This window comes from Globicephala melas, chromosome 13 (assembly GCF_963455315.2).
Source record: "Globicephala melas chromosome 13, mGloMel1.2, whole genome shotgun sequence".
In the NCBI taxonomy this organism is placed as follows: Eukaryota; Metazoa; Chordata; class Mammalia; order Artiodactyla; family Delphinidae; genus Globicephala; species Globicephala melas.
Window position 1 is genome coordinate 80,997,173 of NC_083326.1, and position 22,502 is coordinate 81,019,674.

Genomic DNA, 22,502 nt, shown 5'->3' on the forward strand with positions numbered 1-22,502 from the left:
CATAGTTGTTCCTGCTTTCCCCATGCCCTGCTCCCTCAGGCCCTCCTGGAGCTGTTCTCCTTGAAATTCCTGCAGCCAAGACTGAGGAAATGGTTCCCTTGGCTCAGGGCAGAATCTGCGCCCATGTTGCTAAGCAACCAACCCCTATCCAGATGCCAGCTGCAGCCTGGGCAGAGGGATGAGCGTCAGCACTCTGGGGAGGGCCTCCTGGGGCTCTGCCAGGACCACAGGCTGCAACCAGGACTGAGGCAGGAGAGAGCCAAGGCAGATGGTTCACTGAGAGTCAGCATACAGCAGTGGAAATCCTGAGGGGTCAAGGGCAAATCCAAATGCATCCAGACCCCAGCTCTACAATTTACCAGCTGTGCAGCCTCAATCAAGTCCGTGAACTTCTCTGAGCCTCAGCTTACTCATCTGAACAATGGAATGCAGACCTAGCTACAAATTCATCATGAGGATTACAGGGGATGATGTACATGAAAATGCCCAGCACACAGCACATACTCAAAGAGTCTTGAAATATGGATGTATATACAGGGCTGAGTCCACTAATCTTGTCACCCATCAGTGTCAATAAAATTCAAACTCCTTAGCCTACCCTTCATGGTCCTCTAAACTGATCCCCCCACTTTCTTCTGTCAACCTAGTTACCTACTAGTTCACTGTCTCTCACCCTCAGCACTACTGACTTTAAAAAAAAAAAACAGATTTATTGGCATATAATTCCTGTATCTTACAATTCCCCCTTTTAAGGTGTACAATTCTGGGACTTCCCTGGTGGTCCAGTGGTTAAGACTCCACGCTCCCAATGCAGGGGGCCCAGGTTCAATGCCTGGTCAGGGAACTAGAACCCACATGCCTCAACCAAGAACATGTATACCGCAACTAAAGATCCTGCATGCCACCTGCAGCACCCAAGATCCCGTGTGCCGCGATTAAGGCCTGGTGCAGCCAAATAAATAAATAAAATATTTTTTAAAAGTGTACAATTCAATGCTTTTTAGTGTATTCACAGAGTTGTGCAACAATCATCATAATCAATTTTAGAATATTTACATCACCCCAAAAGAAACGCCATACCCATTAGCAGTCACTACCCAGCCCTGGCAACCACTCATCTGCTTTCTGTCTATGGATTTGCCTATTCCATAGGAATCATATAGTATGTGGTTTTTGTATCTGGCTTCTTTCACTTAGCATAATGTATTCAAGGATCATTCATCTTGTGGTGTGTATCAGTTCTTCATTCATCTTTACAGCTGAATAATATTCCTTTGTAGGGATAGACCATATTTTGTTTGTCCTTTCATCAGTTGATGGACATTGTGGTTGTTTCTACTTTTTGGCCATTATGAATAATGCTGCCGTGAACATTCATGTACAGGTTTTTGTGCGGACTATTGACACTTTCAGCTGGACAGTTCTTTGTTGTGGGTGCTGCCCTGTACATTGCAGGATGTTTAGAAGCATCCCTGCCTTCAATCCACCTGATGTCAGTAGTACCCAGGCCCCCAGACTGTGACAACCAAAAATGTCTCCAGATGTTGCCCATTGTTCCCTGGGGGACTCCATAACCCTGGTCAAGAGCCACTGCACCAACTGTCCCTTAGCAGTTCCGAAAGCTTGTTCCATGAGCGGAAATACTGGGAGATGATCTGAGGAAAATAACCTTCTGTGGTCAACACAGTTTAGGAAAAAACATACAGTCCACCTCCCTGCTCCTGTCCGTGGAAATTTGTGGGGCATATTAGTATTAGCATTTTCAAGGCTCCCAGGGGGTCTGCAACAGCGACAGCAGCACAAGCTGTGGGACGTTATGTAACTCTACCTTTCTCAAACTGACTTGAGCAAAGGACCCTTTTCTAATCTTCACAGAACACCCATGACAGTGACTCTAGGCAATGCTTCTCGGACACCTCCTGCCCTCTGACTGCACAGGTTTGCTCACTGCTTTCTTGAACACACTTTGCACATTTTAGTCACAGCAACTCTGCTCATATCGTGTCCCCAGTGTTGCAGGAAATGTCCCCAACAGCCACTCCCCCAACTTGCTTGCTAGAGGAGCCCCAAGTTTGTTTGGCAGCAATGTGTCCAACCTCAGGAGACAAATCATGATTAGTCAAAGCCAAATATGTCAATCCTATTTCTCTTTGCCAACAATTGGCCTAGGTGTGGACATGTGGCCAGTCCTGGCCAAATATTTTTCTAGGTGGAAACTTCTAGAAAATATTTTTCTACTTGATAAAGAGCTACTCAAAAAGAAGGCTCTTGCCCACTGAGTTGCAACTTCATGCTTGGGATGCTGTCTTGCCTGAGGCACATGGAAGCCATCTTGGCAACTTGAGGGGACAAGGTTGGGGAAGAGGGCAACACGCTGACAATGATTGACCAGACAGACAAAGAAAAAATCTGGGTCCTTGATAGCACCACTGAGCTGCTGAATCGGCACTGCCCAACCCACCCTGGACTTCTTGATCTATTAAATAATGAATCCTATCAAAACTTGTAGTCAGTGCATACCCACTAATACCCCTGGAACTAGTTGGCTTTTGCTGAATAACAAAACACCCCAAAACTTAGCTGCTTTAATCAACAAACACTTAATATTTCTCATGATTCTACAAATTGGCTGAGTAGTTCTGGCCTCGGCTGGCTCAGCTGGGACTGGAAGATCTAGCATCCTCTAGATTCACATGTCCAGCAGTTAGCTCAATGACCACGCATCCCTATTCATCCAGCAGGCTAGCCCAGCTCCTCCCCGCAGTGGTGATTGCAGGGTTCCCAGCAGCTAGAGGTAACAAATTCCAATGCACAAGTGCTTTTCAAGACTTTGTTTGCATCATGTTTGCTAGCATCCAACAGGCCAAAGCCACTCACACGGCCAAGTCGAGCTTTGAGGGCTTGAGAAATGGATTCCATCTCTTGATAGAAGAGACAGCAATGCCACAATGACAGGGGCGAGTGTACAGGGATGGGAGGGACTTGGGGCTACGTTGCAATCTCCCATACCTCTGACCTGGAAGACTTCAGCATTTAACACAGGCCTGACACATGGTGTGCTCTCAGTAAATATCTGTAGAATAAATGCATGAATTCCCTCAGCCCCCACTGTCCATGGCCTCAAATCCTCACCAGAGGCCTCTCTTCTCACTCAGATTCCACAGCAGACGGGCCACGCAGAGAAGGCCTATGGGGGTGACACGGAATTTGGCTCCTAATTCCCTCACACCAAGGTGGCACATGTCCTGCAGTGTTACACGATGCACTCCAACAATTACAATTAGATTGGTTAAGAGCCTCACAGATATAGGTTCGAATCCTAGCTCTGCCACTGTGCTTGATATTGAAGTTGGCTCAATAAATGAAAATAGTTTAAAGAAGAAAGAAGTTCATTTCCCTCTGCTGAAAAAGTCCAGACCAGGCCTGGTTATGATGGTCAACAGTGTAAGGGACCGAGGGTCCTCCCAGTCAAATGCACCTTCAGTCGGGGCCCTACATCATGGTCCAAGATGGTGGCATTTGTTTTCCAGACAGCAAGTAAAAGAAGGACAAAGAAGCAACAGCAAAGCGAGCACATCTACATCTCTTAGGGAGAATTCTCCAGTAACCCTCACACCCTTTAGCCATAATTCAGTCACATGTCCACACCTACCCACAAAGGAGGCTGTGAAATGACCTGCTAAAAATTGGATTACTTTTACTTTAGATAAGGGAAACTTTAGAATAGATGTTGGGGGACACTCAGCAGTCTTTGCCACAGCTCTCCAGACCTCAATTTCCTCTTCTGTGAGTTGGGGGTAACAATAGTTTTGCCTCATAAGGTCCTTGTGAGAATTAATTAAGTTAATGGGTATCAAGAGCTTAGTAAATTAGCAATAGGTGTTAGTGATTATTATGATGAGTAGTAAAACATCCTGGTAGCCAATAATCAGGGAAAAAAAAGTCAGTGTTTTCTGTTCCAAGTAGGGGCGTGCCCGGGTTCAATCAGGTTCACTGATTGGGTAAATGACAGGGAGCAGCCAAGAGAAAACTTCAGGACCTGCTTTACTACCCTGGGAGCAGTCAGAGGTGAATTCGTGCCTCCCTTGGCCTCCCAGAAGCAAGCCAAAGTCCCCAGGAACAATTTGTGCTCCTAAGAGCCCAAAGGTGGCCTTTGAATTAACCCGCACAATTCATTTGCTTCTCCAACATTTTTTCAGGAGCCTGGGTGACATGGGGCCTGGCCTCCTCTGAAACGGGGCAGGGCCCAAAGATGGTAAATAAGGGTGGGGGTGAGTGGACACTACCAATGGAGGACACTCTGGGCAAGACTGGAATCCTGGGTCTTTTCAGGGGGAGTTTAGTGCTTGGGCTCTGAACTCCTTTTTTTGTTTTGTTTTGTTTCTAACATTTTTATTGGTGATTGCTTTACGTTGTTGTCTTAGTTGCTGAATCAGCTATACATATACATATTTCCCCATATCCCCTCCCTCTTGCATCTCCCTCCCACCCTCCCTATCCCACCCCTCTAGGTGGTCACAAAGCACAGAGCTGATCTCCCTGTGCTATGCTGCTGCTTCCCACTAGCTAGCTATTTTACATTTGGTAGTGTATTTATGTCAGTGCCACTCTCTCCCTTCGTCTCAGCTTACCCTGCCCCCTCGCCGTGTCCTCAAGTCCATTCTCTACATCTGCGTCTTTATTCCTGTCCTGCCCCTAGGTTCTTCAAAACCTTTTTTTTTTTTTAGATTCCATACATATGTGCTACCATACGGTATTTGTTTTTCTCTTTCTAACTTACTTCACTCTGTATGACAGACTGTAGGTCCATCCACCTCACTACAAATAGCTCAATTTCGTTTCTTTTTATGGCTGAGTAATATTCCATTGTATATATGTACCACATCTTCTTTATCCATTCATCTGTCAATGGACACTTAGGCTGCTTCCATGTCCTGGCTATTGTAAATAGAGCTGCAATGAACATAGTGGTACATGACTCTTTTTGAATTATGGTTTTCTCAGGGTATGTGCCCAGTAGTGGGATTGCTGGGTCATATGGTAGTTCTATTTGTAGTTTTTTAAGGAACCTCCATAATGTTCTCCACAGTGGCTGTATCAATTTACATTCCCACCAACAGTGCAAGAGGGTTCCCTTTTCTCCACACCCTCTCCAGCATTTGTTGTTTGTAGATATTTTGATGATGGCCATTCTGACTGGTGTAAGGTGATACCTCATTGTAGTTTTGATTTGCATTTCTCTAATGATTAGTGATGTTGAGCATTCTTTCATGTGTTTGTTGGCAGTCTGTATATCTTCTTTGGAGAAATGTCTATTTAGGTCTTCTGCCCATTTTTGTATTGGGTTGTTTGTTTTTTTGATATTGAGCTGCATGAGCTGCTTGAATATTTTGGAGATTAATCTTTTGTTAGCTCCTTTGTTTGAAAATATTTTCTCCCATTCTGAGGGTTGTCTTTTCATCTTGTTTATGGTTTCCTTTGCTGTGCAAAAGCTCTTAAGTTTCATTAGGTCCCATTAGGTCCCATTAGGTCCCATCTCTTTTTATTTCCATTTCTCTAGGAGGTGGGTCAAAAAGGATCTTGCTGTGATTTATGTCATAGAGTGTTCTGCTTATGTTTTCCTCTAAGACTTTTATGGTGTCTGGCCTTACATTTAGGTCTTTAATACATTTTGAGTTTATTTTTGTGTATGGTGTTAGGGAGTGATCTAATTTCATTCTTTTACATGTAGCTATCCAGTTTTCCCAGCACCACTTATTGAAAAGGCTGTCTTTTCTCCATTGTATATTCGTGCCTCCTTCATCAAAGATAAGGTGACCATATGTGCGTGGGTTTATCGCTGGGCTTTCTATCCTGTTCCACTGATCTATATTCCTGTTTTTGTGCCAGTACCATACTGTCTTGATTACTGTAGCTTTGTAGTATGGACTGAAGTCAGGGAGCCTGATTCCTCCAGCTCCGTTTTTCTTTCTCAAGATTGCGTTGGCTATTCGGGGTCTTTTGTGTTGCCATACAAATTGTGAAATTTTTTGTTCTAGTTCTGTGAAAAATGCCATTGGTAGTTTGATAGGAATTGCATTGAATCTGTAGATTGCTTTCGGTAGTGTAGTCATTTTCACAATGTTGATTCTTCCAATCGAAGAACATGGTATATCTCTCCATCTGTTTGTATCATCTTTAATTTCTTTCATCGGTGTCATAGTTTTCTGCATAGAGGTCTTTTGTCTCCCTAGGTAGGTTTATTCCTAGGTATTTTATTCTTTTTGTTGCAATGGTAAATGGGAGTTTTTCCTTAATTTCTTTTTCAGGTTTTTCATTATTAGTGTATAGGAATGAAAGAGATTTCTGTGCATTAATTTTGTATCCTGCTACTTTACCAAATTCATTGATTAGCTGCAGTAGTTTTCTGGTAGCATCTTTAGGATTATCTATTTATAGTATAATGTCATCTGCAAAGGGTGACAGTTTTACTTCTTCTTTTCCGATTTGGATTCCTTTTATTTCTTTTTCTTCTCTGACTGCTGTGGCTAAAACTTGCAAAACTATGTTGAATAATAGTGGTGATGGGCTTCCCTGGTGGTGCAGTGGTTGAGAGTCCGCCTGCCGATGCAGGGGACACGGGTTCGTGCCCCGGTCCGGGAAGATCCCATGTGCCATGGAGCAGCTAGGCCTGTGAGCCATGGCCACTGATCCTGCGTGTCCAGAGCCTGTGCTCCGCAACGGGAGAGGCCACAACAGTGAGAGGCCCGCGTACCACAAAAAAAAAAAAAAAAAAAAAAATAGTGGTGAGAGTGGGCAACCTTGTCTTGTTCCTGATCTTAGTGGAAATGCTTTCAGTTTTTCACCATTGGAATGATGTTGGCTGTGGGTTTGTCATATATGGCCTTTATTATGTTGATGTAAGTTCCTTCTATGCCTACCTTCTGGAGGGTTTTTATCATAAATGGATGTTGAATTTTGTCAAAAGGTTTTTCTGCATCTATTGAGATGATCATATGGTTTTTATTCTTCCATTTGTTAATATGGTGTATCACATTGATTGATTTGCGTATATTGAAGAATCCTTGCATTCCTGGGATAAACCCCACTTGATCATGGTGTATGATTCTTTTAATGTGCTGCTGGATTCTGTTTGCTAGTATTTTGTTGATGATTTTTGCATCTATGTTCATCAGTGATACTAGCCTATAGTTTTCCCTTTTTTTTTTTTTAAACATCTTTATTGGAGTATAATTGCTTTACAATGGTATGTTAGTTTCAGCTTCACAACAAAATGAATCAGCTATATATATACATATGTTCCCATATCTCTTCCCGCTTGCGTCTCCCTCCCTCCCACCCTCCCTATCCCACCCCTCCAGGCGGTCACAAAGCACCGAGCTGATCTCCCTGTGCTATGCGGCTGCTTCCCACTAGCTATCTACCTTACGTTTGGTAGTGTATATATGTCCATGCCTCTTTATTGCTTTGTCACCGTTTACCCTTCCCCTCCCCATAGCCTCAAGTCCATTCTCTAGTAAGTCTGTGTCTTTATTCCTGTTTCACCCCTAGGTTTTTCATGACATTTTTTTTTCTTAAATTCCATATATATGTGTTAGCATACGGTATTTGTCTCTCTCTTTCTGACTTACTTCACTCTGTATGACAGACTCTAGGTCTATCCACCTCATTACAAATAGCTCAATTTCATCTCTTTTTATGGCTGAGTAATATTCCATTGTATACATGTGCCACATCTTCTTTATCCATTCATCTGATGATGGACACTTAGGTTGTTTCCATCTCTGGGCTATTGTAAATAGAGCTGCAATGAACATTTTGGTACATGACTCTTTTTGAATTATGGTTTTCTCAGGGTATATGCCCAGTAGTGGGATTGCTGGGTCATATGGTAGTTCTATTTGTAGCTTTTTAAGGAACCTCCATACTGTTCTCCACAGTGGCTGTATCAATTTACATTCCCACCAACAGTGTAAGAGGGTTCCCTTTTCTCCACACCCTCTCCAGCATTTATTGTTTCTAGATTTTTTGATGATGGCCATTCTGACTGGTGTGAGATGATATCTCATTGTAGTTTTGATTTGCATTTCTCTAATGATTAGTGATGTTGAGCATTCTTTCATGTGTTTGTTGGCAGTCTGTATATCTTCTTTGGAGAAATGTCTATTTAGGTCTTCTCCCCATTTTTGTACTGGGTTGTTTGTTTTTTTGTTATTAAGCTGCATGAGCTGCTTATAAATTTTGGAGATTAATCCTTTGTCAGTTGCTTCATTTGCAAATATTTTCTCCCATTCTGAGGGTTGTCTTTTGGTCTTCTTTATGGTTTCCTTTGCTGCGCAAAAGCTTTTAAGTTTCATTAGGTCCCATTTGTTTACTTTTGTTTTTATTTCCATTTCTCTAGGAGGTGGGTCAAAAAGGACCTTGCTGTGATTTATGTCGTAGAGTGTTCTGCCTATGTTTCCTCTAAGAGTTTGATAGTTTCTGGCCTTATATTTAGGTCTTTAATCCATTTTGAGCTTATTTTTGTGTATGGTGTTAGGGAGTGATCTAATCTCATACTTTTACATGTAGCTGTCCAGCTTTCCCAGCACCACTTATTGAATAGGCTGTCCTTTCTCCACTGTGCATTTCTGCCTCCTTTGTCAAAGATAAGGTGACCATATGTGCGTGGGTTTATCTCTGGGCTTTCTATCCTGTTCCATTGATCTATATTTCTGTTTTTGTGCCAGTACCATACTGTGTTGATTACTGTAGCTTTATAGTATTGTCTGAAGTCAGGAAGCCTGATTCCTCCAGCTCCATTTTTCGTTCTCAAGATTGCTTTGGCTATTCGGGGTCTTTTGTGTTTCCATACAAATTGTGAAAGTTTTTGTTCTAGTTCTGTGAAAAATGCCAGTGGTAGTTTCATAGGGATTGCATTGAATCTGTAGATTGCTTTGGGTAGTAGAGTCATTTTCACAATGTTGATTCTTCCAATCCAAGAACATGGTATATCTCTCCATCTATTTGTTTCATCTTTAATTTCTTTCATCAGTGTCTTATAGTTTTCTGCATACAGGTGTTTTGTCTCCTTAGGTAGGTTTATTCCTAGATATTTTATTCTTTTTGTTGCAATGGTAAATGGGAGTGATTTCTTGATTTCACTTTCAGATTTTTCATCATTAGTGTATAGGAATGCCAGAGATTTCTGTGCATTAATTTTGTATCCTGCTACTTTACCAAATTCATTGATTAGCTCTAGTAGTTTTCTGGTAGCATCTTTAGGATTATCTATTTATAGTATCATGTCATCTGCAAACAGTGACAGCTTTACTTCTTCTTTTCCGATTTGGATTCCTTTTATTTCCTTTTCTTCTCTAATGGCTGTGGCTAAAACTTCCAAAACTATGTTGAATAAGAGTGGTGAAAGTGGGCAACCTTGTCTTGTTCCTGATCTTAGTGGGAATGCTTTCAGTTTTTCAACATTGAGGACGATGTTGGCTGTGGGTTTGTCATATATGGCCTTTATTATGTTGAGGAAAGTTCCCTCTATGCCTACTTTCTGCAGGGTTTTTATCATAAATGGGTGTTTGATTTTGTCAAAAGCTTCTCTGCATCTATTGAGATGATCATATGGTTTTTCTCCTTCAATTTGTTAATATGGTGTATCACGTTGATTGATTTGCGTATATTGAAGAATCCTTGCATTCCTGGAATAAACCCCACTTGATCATGGTGTATGATACTTTTAATGTGCTGTTGGATTCTGTTTGCTAGTATTTTGTTGAGGATCTTTGCATCTATGTTCATCAGTGATATTGGCCTGTAGTTTTCTTTCTTTGTGACATCCTTGTCTGGTTTTGGTATCAGGGTGATGGTGGCCTCGTAGAATGAGTCAGGGAGTGTTCCTCCCTCTGCTATATTTTCGAAGAGTTTGAGAAGGATAGGTGATAGCTCTTCTCTAAATGTTTGATAGAATTCGCCTGTGAAGCCATCTGGTCCTGGGCTTTTGCTTGTTGGAAGATTTTTAATCACAGTTTCAATTTCAGTACTTGTGATTGGTCTGTTCATATTTTCTATTTCTTCCTGATTCAGTCATGGCAGGTTGTGCCTTTCTAAGAATTTGTCCATTTCTTCCAGGTTGTCCATTTTATTGGCATATAGTTGCTTGTAGTAATCTCTCATGATCTTTTGTATTTCTGCAGTGTCAGTTGTTACTTCTCCTTTTTCATTTCTAATGCTGTTGATTTGAGTCTTCTCCCTTTTCTTCTTGATGAGTCTGGCTAATGGTTTATCAATTTTGTTTATCTTCTCAAAGAACCAGCTTTTAGTTTTATTGATCTTTGCTATTGTTTCCTTCATTTCTTTTTCATTTATTTCTGATCTGATCTTTATGATTTGTTTCCTTCTGCTAATTTTGGGGGTTTTTTGTTCTTCTTTTTCTAATTGCTTTAGGTGTAAGTTTAGGTTGTTTATTCAAGCTTTTTCTTGTTTCTTGAGGTAGGATTGTATTGCTATAAACTTCCTGCTTAGAACTGCTTTTGCTGCATCCCATAGGTTTCGGGTTGTCGTGTTTTCATTGTCATTTGTTTCTAGGTATTCTTTTATTTCCTCTTTGATTTCTTCAGTGATCTCTTGGTTATTTAGCATATTGTTTAGCCTCCATGTGTTTGTATTTTTTACAGTTATTTTTTCTGTAATTGATATCTAGTCTCATGACGTTGTGGTCGGAAAAGGTACTTAATATGATTTCAATTTTCTTCAATTTACCAAGGCTCGTTTTGTGACCCATGATATGATCTATCCTGGAGAATGTTCCATGAGCACTTGAGAAGAAAGTGTATCCTGTTGTTTATGGATGGAATGTCCTATAAATACCAATTAAGTCCATCTTGTTTAATGTATCATTTAAAGCTTGTGTTTCATTATTTATTTTCATTTTGATTGATCTGTCCATTGGTGAAATTGGGGTGTTAAAGTCCCCTACTATTATTGTGTTACTGTCGATTTCCCCTTTTATGGCTGTTAGCATTTGCCATATGTATTGAGGTGCTCCTATGTTGGGTGCATAAATATTTACAATTGTTATATCTTCTTCTTGGATTGATCCCTTGATCATTATATAGTGTCCTTCTTTGTCTCTTATAATAGTCTTTATTTTAAAGTCTATTTTGTCTGATATGAGAATTGCTACTCCAGCTTTCTTTTGGTTTCCATTTGCATGGAATATCTTTTCCCATCTCCTCACTTTCAGTCTGTATGTGTCTCTAGGTCTGAAGTGGGTCTCTTGTAGACAGCATATATACGGGTCTTATTTTTGTATCCATTCAGCCAGTCTATGTCTTTTGGTTGGAGCATTTAATCCATTCACATTTAAGGTAATTATTGATATGTATGTTCCTATTACCATTTTCTTAATTGTTTTGGGTTTGTTATTGTAGGTCTTTTCCTTCTCTTGTGTTTCCTGCCTAGAGAAGTTCCTTTAGCATTTGTTGTAAAGCTGGTTTGGTGGTGTTGAATTCTCTTAGCTTTTGCTTGTCTGTAAAGGTTTTAATTTCTCCATCAAATCTGAATGAGATCCTTGCTGGGTAGAGTAATATTGGTTGCAGGTTTTTCCCTTTCATCACTTTAAATATGTCCTGCCACTCCCTTTGGGCTTGCAGAGTTTCTGCTGAAAGATCAGCTGTTACCCTTATGGGGATTCCCTTGAATGCTATTTGTTGCTTTTCCCTTGCTGCTTTTAATATTTTTTCTTTGTATTTAATTTTTGACAGTTTGATTAATATGTGTCTTATCATGTTTCTCCTTGGATTTATGCTGTATGGGACCCCCTGCGCTTCCTGGACTTGATTGACTATTTCCTTTCCCATATTAGGGAAGTTTTCAACTATAATCTCTTCAAATATTGTCTCAGTCCCTTTCTTTCTCTCTTCTTCTTATGGGACCACTATAATTCGAAATTTGGTGCATTTAATGTCGTCCCAGAGGTCTCTGAGACTGTCCCCAATTCTTTTCATTCTTTTTTCTTTATTCTGCTCTGCAGTAGTTATTTCTATTATTTTACCTTCCAGGTCACTTATCCATTCTTCTGCCTCAGTTATTCTGTTATTTATTCTTTCTAGAGAATTTTTAATTTCATTTATCGTGCTGTTCATCATTGTTTCATCTTTAGTTCTTCTAGGTCCTTGTTAAATGTTTCTTGTATTTTCTCCATTCTATTTCCAAGATTTGGGATCCTCTTTACTATCATTACTCTGAATTCTTTTTCAGGTAGACTGCCTATTTCCTCTTCATTTGTTTGGTCTGGTGGGGTTTTACCTTGCTCCTTCATCTGCTGCATATTTTTCTGTCTTCTCATTTTGTTTAACTTACTGTGTTTGGGGGCTCCTTTTTGCAGGCCACAGGTTTGTAGTTCCCATTGTTTTTGGTGTCTACCCCCAGTGGGTAAGGTTGGTTCAGTGGATTGGGTAGGCTTCCTGGTGCAGGGGACTGGTGCCTGTGTTCTGGTGGACGAAGCTGTATCTTGTCTTTCTGGTGGGCAGGACCGCATCCGGTGGTGTGCTTTGGGGTGTCTGTGAACTTAGTATGATTTTAGGCAGCCTCTCTGCTAATGGTTGGGGTTGTGTTCCTGTCTTGCTAGTTGTTTGCCATGGGGTGAGCTTGCTGGTCGTTGAGTGGAGCTGGGTCTTAGCATTGAGACGGAGATCTCTGGGAGAGCTCTCACCGATTAATATTACACGGGGCCAGGAGGTTTCTGGCGGTACTGAACTTGGCTCTCCCACCTCAGAGGCTCAGGCCTGACACCTGGCTGGAGCAGCAAGACCCTGTCAGCCACACGGTGTGTGCCAGAGCGGAGATCCCAGTCATGGTGCTGCTGGTGGTCCTGTCTGGCCAGGGAACATGGTTGTTTGGCAGTTTTGACTGATTTGGGTCTCCAGTCAAAGGGCCCTACCAGTTCATTTTACCGCTTTGCTTCAGCAGGAAAGCAAATACGCAGCCTCCGTTCCTGCCCATTCAGGAGCCTGGCCAGAGGGGCTCTGAACTCGACAGGTAATCACCTTCTCAGAAGCAGGGAAAGACTTTCTTGGAAGAGGGAAGTTTTTATTTTCTGATTTCAAAATTAGCAAATTGTCTTGGATCCCAACAAACAAGTATCCAACAGGACCAGGAGTGCCCTGGAATTCCACTGGGGATTCAATTTATACAGGATTCATTACAAGCTGGATTTATTGCAAGTGCTAAGTAGGAAAAGTCCCGGGAGTCAGTGGCAGTTGATAAGTGGGGGTCTGACCTAGTTATGGAAGACTTCCTGAAGGAAGGGACATTTGAGCTGAGATGAAGAATGGGTGTTACCGAGGCAGGAAGCATACTCCTAGCAGGTAGTAGGAGTGGGGTCGCCTGGCTGAGCCCCACTATGGGAGTGGGTGTGACTGGAGCTGAGGCTGGAGGCAGAAGGGACTGGACAAGGCAGGTCAGACACGCTGCAGGGAGGATTTTAGTCCTCATCCTTGCCATTTGGGGAAGCAAGTGGGTGATGTGATCATATCTGGAAAAAGCACATTAGCCACAGTGTAGAGGATGGATTGCAGGGGGCGCAGAATTACTGAGAGGAAACCCATTAGAAATGATGGCCCTGTCAGCAATAAATTCCCAGGGATCTTACCTGGCCATCCCATGTATCCCAGAATATACCAGAGCATCCCAGGAAAAGGTACTTCCTTGAACCTAAAATACTCATACACCACACCTCCTGCCCCCCTCCCAGTCACTCTCTAGCCCCCTTCTCTGCTTTGCCTTTTTTTTTTTTTTTTTTTGTGGTACGCAGGCCTCTCATTGTTGCGGCCTCTCCCGCTGTGGAGCACAGGCTCCGGACGCGCAGGCTCAGCGCACATGGCTCACGGGCCTAGCCGCTCCGCAGCATGTGGGATCCTCCCGGACCGGGGCACAAACCCGTGTCCCCTGCATCGGCAGGCAGACTCTCAACCACTGCACCACCAAGGAAGCCCATGCTTTGCGTTTTTTTTTACTTTAATTGTCATTATTTTCTCTGCTATTATATATTCATTTATTTGTTGTTTACTTGCCAGGTTTCTGTCACCCCCTCTAGCAGATGAGCTTCACGAGGGCAGGGACCTTGTCTCCTATCTTCCTTGATATAGTATAGCCCCTGCACCCTGCACAGTGACTGGTACACAGCAGGTGTTCAGTAAAGGCACTGAGTGTGGGTGTGAGTGAATGAGAAGTTGGGGTGTTAGGACAACTTATGGCAGTGAGCTGGACCCAGGCTGGCCCTCCAGTAGGTGGTGGCAATTAACAAGGCTCTCGGCTCAATCCTGAAATATAAAGACTTGGAATTCTCAGGGCCAGAGAGGGTTAACCTCCTTCTGAGTGGATCTGAAGGCCAGGGAGTTGGGGAAAGGTCTCCATTTGGTATATGAGGACAAAGAAGTAAAATGACTCAGAAGAGACCAGCTCAGAGCCAGGCAGCAGGGGTAAGAATGAATTCACCAAAGATGCCCAACTCAGCTCCACACACCCATGGGTTTGTAATTGATAATGAGATGATGATGATGATGAAGATGATGGTTAACATTAATGTAAGTCACAATGGTATTTACCAGATATTGTTCTGAGCATTTTACTATATTAACTCATTTAATCCTTACAGCAATCCTATGAGGTGGGTAATGTGGTTATCCCCATTTTATACCAGGGAAAGTCGAGGCACAGAGAGGTTAGGCAACGTGCCAAGGTGACAAGCCCCAGAAGTGGCTGAGCAGGGATTGGAGCAGGTGATCCTGGGCACTGTACCCAAGCAAAACGTCTCCCTAACACCCTGCCACCCAGCCAGACACAGTGCCCCAGATGCTTCTGGTCCCAAGACCAGAGTCGAGCTGACCCACTCTTGCCCTCCTGTTTCATGAATTCACGTTCAGACCACAAATTTCCCTTAGTGCATTGTTCCCTGGTGAGTGGGGTGCCCTAATGATTAAGCAAACATGGGCTATGGAATCAGATGGACTTAGGTTCAAATCCCAGCTCAGCCACATCCTAACTAAGCAGGGAAGGATAAGTGATGTCACCTTTCTGAGCCTCATTTGCCCCATCTGCCAAATGGAGCTAACGATGTTTCACCCCTGGAATGGCTGTGGGGACTGAGCGAGCAAATCCGCCCAAGCGTGCAGCCCCTTGCCTGCTCGTGGTGCGCATGGAGGAGATAGCTTCTCTTTTACTACTTGCCTAGTCTTGACCCCTCTGTCTCCTTCTGCTTCCCGCCAGCCCACTTCCCACCCCAAGCCAGCAGCCTGCTCGCCGACCTTGCCAGAACTCAAAGTTGGGAGAAATTAAAAGCCCAGTGGGATCCCTGCAGGCTCTGCCAGCCTAACAACACAGCCAATTAAAGAATCTCTTGGATTTGAGTTCTGAGCAAATCGGAGCTTAAAACAAAAGTCCCAAACTTTAAACCCCACTGAGGGGCTTCCATGGTGGCGTAGTGGTTACGAATCCGCCTGCCAATGCAGGGGACGTGGGTTCCATACCTGGCCTGGGAAGATCCTAAATGCCGCGGAGCAGCTAAGCCCATGCGCCACAACTACTGAGCCTGTGCTCTAGAGCCCGAGCGCCGCAACAAGAGAAGCCACCGCAATGAGATGCCCGCGCACCACAAAAAGAGTAGCTCCCGCTCACCGCAACCAGAGAAAGCGCTCGCGCAGCAACGAAGATTCAACGCCTCCAAAAATTAATTAATTAATTAAAAAAAAAACCACTGAGGAGCTAAGTCTGGTACCCCACGAAGCTATTTTTTTTAAAGTGCTTTGAGCGTCGGCATTATTGAGAGGTAAGAGTTCCGAGTACCCGCATCTTAGGGCTGCCCAGTCCTCTCAAAGGGCTCAAAGTCAAAGGAGACGTTAAAAATACACGTGCCACAGACAAATGCAAACTGAGGGACAGTCTCTGAACAACTGGTCTAGACGCTTCAAAATGTCAGGGTCATAAATGACAAAAAAAAAAAAAAAGCTGAGGAACTGTTTCAGATTAAAAGGGACAAAAAAGAAATGACAACTAAAAGCACTGCGTGATTCTGGATTATTTTTTTTAAATGGGGTGGGAGGGACAGTTAGGGAAATTTGCCACAAACTGTGGATTAGATAATAGTATTGCCTCAATGCTAATATCCTGAATTTGATAATTATGCTGCAGTTATGTAAGAGAATTTCCTTGTTCTTAGGAGATAAGCATCGGTAAAGAGGCATTTCGTTTACAGCTTCTCAAATGATTCAGAAAAGAAAATAATATGCATATTTATATATGGAAAGAAAGAAATGACTGAGCAAATGGGACAAAGGATATACGTAATTCCTTTGCACTATCCTTGCAACTTTTCTGTGAGAGCAGAATTATTTCAAAGTGAAAAAAAAAATTTTAATGCAGATTCCTGTGTTACATTCCCCCCTTCCTGGAGAGCCCAACTCATTGGATCTTTGGAAAGACCCAGGAATCTGTATTTCTAGCAAGCTCCCCAGGGGATCCTGGCACACAGGAAGCCTGACTGTAAGTCTATCTCTGCAGAAAGCTGGGGGCCTTCTTTCCCAGTCAGAGGGCAGAGGCACAGCTCCTCCAGTTTTTACCTTCCTTTCCCCACCTGTTCCAGGCAACAATCAAGGAGCCACTAATGGAGGGTTTTGCAAACCAACAGCATGGGAGGTTCCTCCAGATTTTTGTCAAGAGCAAAGCTTGCTCCGAGCCTCTAGCCCACTTATAATTACATGACTTAAAATACAATTTGCTAAAGACAATCTGCTGAGGAAGGGAGATAGAAGAAATAAAATGAGAGTAAGGAAAAAGCCGAGGCTTCCGGGAAGATGGCGGAAGAGTAAAACGCGGAGATCACCTTCCTCCCCACAGATACACCAGAAATACATCTACACGTGGAACAACTCCTACAGAACACCTACTGAACGCTGGCAGAAGACCTCAGACCTCCCAAAAGGCAAGAAACCCCCCCCCCCCGTACCTGGGTAGGGCTAAAGAAAAAAGAAGAAACAGAGACAAAAAATAGGGAGGGGACCTGCGCCAGTGGGAGGGAGCCGTGAAGGAGAAACGGTTTCCACACACTAGGAGCCCCTTCGCGGGCGGAGACTGCGGGTGGCGGAGGGGGAAAGCTTCGGAGCTGCAGAGGAGAGCGCAGCCACAGGGGTGCGGAAGGCAAAGCGGAGAGATTTCCGCACAGAGGATCAGGGCCGACCAGCACTCACCAGCCCGAGAGGCTTGTCTGCTCCCCCGCCAGGGCGGGCGGGGCTGGGAGCTGAGGCTCGGGCTTTGGTCAGAGCGCTGGGAGAGGACTGGGGTTGGCGGCGTGAAGACAGCCTGCAGGGGTTAGTGCGCCACGGCTAGCCAGGAGGGAGTCCGGGGAAAAGTCTGGACCTGCCGAAGAGGCAAAAGACTTTTTCTTACCTCACTTCCTGGTGCGTGAGGAGACGGGATTAAGAGCGCTGTTTAAAGGAGCTCCAGAGACGGGCGCAAGCCACGGCTAAAAGCGCGGACCCCAGAGACGGGCATGAGGCGCTAAGGCTGCTGCGGCCGCCACCAAGAAGCCTGTGTGCGAGCACAGGTCACTCTCCACACCCCCCTTCCGGGAGCCTGTGCAGCTCGCCACTGCCAGGGTCCCGGGATCCAGGGTCAACCCCTCCGGGAGAACGCACGGCGCGCTTCAGGCTGGTGCAACGTCACGCCGGCCTCTGCCTCCGCAGGCTCGCCCCACACTCCGTGCCCCTCCCTCCCCCCCGCCTGAGTGAGCCAGAGCCCCCAAATCAGCGGCTCCTTTAACCCCGTCCTCCCTGAGCGAAGAACAGACGCCCTCCGGCGACCTACACGCAGAGGCGGGGCCCAATCCAAAACTGAGCCCCAGGGAGCTATCAGAACAATGAAGAGAAAGGGAAATCTCTCCCAGCAGCCTCAGAAGCAGCAGATTAAAGCTCCACGATCAACTTGACGTACCCTGCATCTGTGGAATGCATGAATAGACTACGAATCATCCCAAATTAAGGAGGTGGACTTTGAGAGCAAGATTTATTATTTTTTCCCCTTTTCCTCTTTTTGTGAGTGTGTATGTGTATGCTTCTGTGTGAGATTTTGTCTGTATAGCTTTGTTTCCACCATTTGTCCTAGGGTTCTACCGGTCCGTTTTTTTTGTTGTTGTTGTTTTTTAAATTTTTTTCTTTTTTTTCTCTTAATAATTTTTTTATTTTAATAACTTTATTATATTTTATCTTATTTTATTTTACTTTATCTCTTTTCCTTTTTTTCCTTCCTTCCCTCCTTCCTTCCTTCCTCCCTCCCTCCCTCCTTTCTTTCTTTCTTTCTTTCTTTCTACTTCTACTAATTCTTTCTTTCTACTTTTTCTCCCTTTTATTCTGAGCCGTGTGGATGAAAGGCTCTTGGTGCAGCAGCCAGGAGTCAGTGCTGTGCCTCTGAGGAGGGAGAGCCAACTTCAGGACACTGGTCCACAAGAGACCTCCCAGCTCCACATAATATCAAACGGTGAAAATCTCCCAGAGATCTCCATCTCAACACCAGCACCCAGCTTCACTCAACGACCAGCAAGCTACAGTGCTGAACATCCTATGCCAAACAACTAGCAAGACAGGATCACAACCCCACCCATTAGCAGAGAGGCTGCCTAAAATCATAAGTCCACAGACACTCCAAAACACACCACCAGATGTGGACCTGCCCGCCAGAAAGACAAGATCCAGCCTCATCCACCAGAACACAGGCACTAGTCCCCTCCACCAGGAAGCCTACACAACCCACTGAACCAACCTTAGCCACTGGGGACAGACACCAAAAACAACAGGAACTACGAACCTGCAGCCTGCAAAAAGGAGACCCCAAGCACAGTAAGATAAGGAAAATGAGAAGACAGAAAAACAGCAGATGAAGGAGCAAGATAAAAACCCACCAGACCTAACAAATGAAGAGGAAATAGGCAGTCTACCTGAAAAAGAATTCAGAATAATGATAGTAAAGATGATCCAAAATCTTGGAAATAGAATAGACAAAATGCAAGAAACATTTAACAAGTACCTAGAAGAACTAAAGATGAAACAAACAAGATGAACAACACAATAAATGAAATTTAAAATAATCTAGATGGGATCAATAGCAGAATAACTGAGGCAGAAGAACGGATAAGTGACCTGGAAGATAAAACTACTGCAGAGCAGAATAAAGAAAAAAGAATGAAAAGAACTGAGGACAGTCTCAGAGACCTCTGGGACAACATCAAATGCACCAACATTAGAATTATAGGGGTTCCAGAAGAAGAAGAGAAAAAGAAAGGGACTGAGAAAATATTTGAAGAGATTATAGTTGAAAACTTCCCTAATATGGGAAAGGAAATAGTCAATCAAGTCCAGGAAGCGCAGGGGGTCCCATACAGCATAAATCCAAGGAGAAATATGCCAAGACACATATTAATCAAACTGTCAAAAATTAAATACAAAGAAAACATATTCAAAGCAGCAAGGGAAAAACAACAAATAACACACAAGGGAATCCCCATAAGGTTAACAGCTGATCTTTCAGCAGAAACTCTGCAAGCCAGAAGGGACTGGCAGGACATATTTAAAGTGATGAAGGAGAAAAACCTGCAACCAATATTACTCTACCCAGCAAGGATCTCATTCAGATTTGATGGAGAAATTAAAACCTTTACAGACAAGCAAAAGCTGAGAGAGTTCAGCACCACCAAACCAGCTTTACAACAACTGCTAAAGGAACTTCTCTAGGCAGGAAACACAAGAGAAGGAAAAGACCTACAATAACGAACCCAAAACAATTAAGAAAATGGGAATAGGAACATACATACCGATAATTACCTTAAATGTAAATGGACTAAATGCTCCCACCAAAAGACACAGATTGGCTGAATGGATACAAAAACAAGACCCATATATTTGCTGTCTACAAGAGACCCACTTCAGACCTAGAGACACATACAGACTGAAAGTGAGGGGAGGGAAAAAGATATTCCATGCAAATGGAAACCAAAAGAAAGCTGGAGTAGCAATTCTCATATCAGACAAAATAGACTTTAAAATAAAGACTACTATAAGAGACAAAGATGGACACTACATAATGATCAAGGGATCGATCCAAGAAGAAGATATAACAATTGTAAATATTTATGCACCCAACATAGGAGCACCTCAATACATAAGGCAAATACTAACAGCCATAAAAGGGGAAATCAACAGTAACACATACATAGTAGGGGACTTTAACACCCCACTTTCACCAATGGACAGATCATCCAAAATGAAAATAAATAAGGAGACACAAGCTTTAAATGATACATTAAACAAGATGGACTTAATTGATATTTATAGGACATTCCATCCAAAAACAACAGAATACGCATTTTTCTCAAGTGCTCATGGAACATTCTCCAGGATAGATCATATCTTGGGTCACAAATCAAGCCTTGGTAAATTTAAGAAAATTGAAATTGTATCAAGTATCTTTTCCAACCACAACGCTATGAGACTAGATATCAATTACAGGAAAAGATCTGTAAAAAATACAAACACATGGAGGCTAAACAATACACTACTTAATAACGAAGTGATCACTGAAGAAATCAAAGAGGAAATTTAAAAATACCTAGAAACAAATGACAATGGAGACACGACGGCCCAAAATCTATGGGAAGCTGCAAAAGCAGTTCTAAGAGGGAAGTTTATAGCAATTCAATCCTACCTTAAGAAACAGGAAACATCTCGAATAAACAACCTAACCTTGCACATAAAGCAATTAGAGAAAGAGAACAAAAAAAACCCAAAGTTAGCAGAAGGAAAGAAATCATAAAAATCAGATCAGAAATAAATGAAAAAGAAATGAAGGAAATGATAGCAAAGATCAATAAAACTAAAAGCTGGTTCTTTGAGAAGATAAACAAAATTGATAAACCATTAGCCAGACTCATCAAGAAAAAAAAGGGAGCAGACTCAAATCAACAGCATTAGAAATGAAAAAGGAGAAGTAACAACTGACACTGCAGAAATACAAAAGATCATGAGAGATTACTACAAGCAACTATATGCCAATAAAATGGACAACCTGGAAGAAATGGACAAATTCTTAGAAAAGCACAACTTTCTGAGACTGAACCAGGAAGAAATAGAAAATTTGAACAGACCAATCACAAGTAATGAAATTGAAACTGTGATTAAAAATCTTCCAACAAACAAAAGCCCAGGACCAGATGGCTTCACAGGCGAATTCTATCAAACATTTAGAGAAGAGCTAACACCTATCCTTCTCAAACTCTTCCAAAATATAGCAGAGGGAGGAACACTCCCAAACTCCTTCTATGAGGCCACCATCACCCTGATACCAAAACCAGACAAGGATGTCACAAAGAAAGAAAACTACAGGCCAATATCACTGATGAACATAGATGCAAAGATCCTCAACAAAATACTAGCAAACAGAATCCAACAGCACATTAAACGGATCATACACCATGATCAAGTGGAGTTTATTCCAGGAATGCAAGGATTCTTCAATATATGCAAATCAATCAACGTGATACACCATATTAACAAATTGAAGGAGAAAAACCATATGATCATCTCAATAGATGCAGAGAAAGCTTTCGACAAAATTCAACACCCATTTATGATAAAAACCCTGCAGAATGTAGGCATAGAGGGAACTTTCCTCAACATAATAAAGGCCATATATGACAAACCCACAGCCAACATCGTCCTCAATGTTGAAAAACTGAAAGCATTCCCACTAAGATCAGGAACAAGACAAGGTTGCCCACTTTCACCACTCTTATTCAACATAGTTTTGGAAGTTTTAGCCACAGCCATTAGAGAAGAAAAGGAAATAAAAGGAATCCAAATCGGAAAAGAAGAAGTAAAGCTGTCACTGTTTGCAGATGACATGATACTATACATAGAGAATCCTAAAGATGCTACCAGAAAACTACTAGAGCTAATCAATGAATTTGGTAAAGTAGCAGGATACAAAATTAATGCACAGAAATCTCTGGCATTCCTATACACTAATGATGAAAAATCTGAAAGTGAAATCAAGAAATCACTCCCATTTACCATTGCAACAAAAAGAATAAAATATCTAGGAATAAACCTACCTAAGGAGACAAAACACCTGTATGCAGAAAACTATAAGACACTGATGAAAGAAATTAAAGATGAAACAAATAGATGGAGAGATATACCATGTTCTTGGATTGGAAGAATCAACATTGTGAAAATGACTCTACTACCCAAAGCAATCTACAGATTCAATGCAATCCCTATGAAACTACCACTGGCATTTTTCACAGAACTAGAACAAAAACTTTCACAATTTGTATGGAAACACAAAAGACCCCGAATAGCCAAAGCAATCTTGAGAACGAAAAATGGAGCTGGAGGAGTCAGGCTCCCTGACTTCAGACAATACTACAAAGCTACAGTAATCAAGACAGTATGGTACTCGCACAAAAA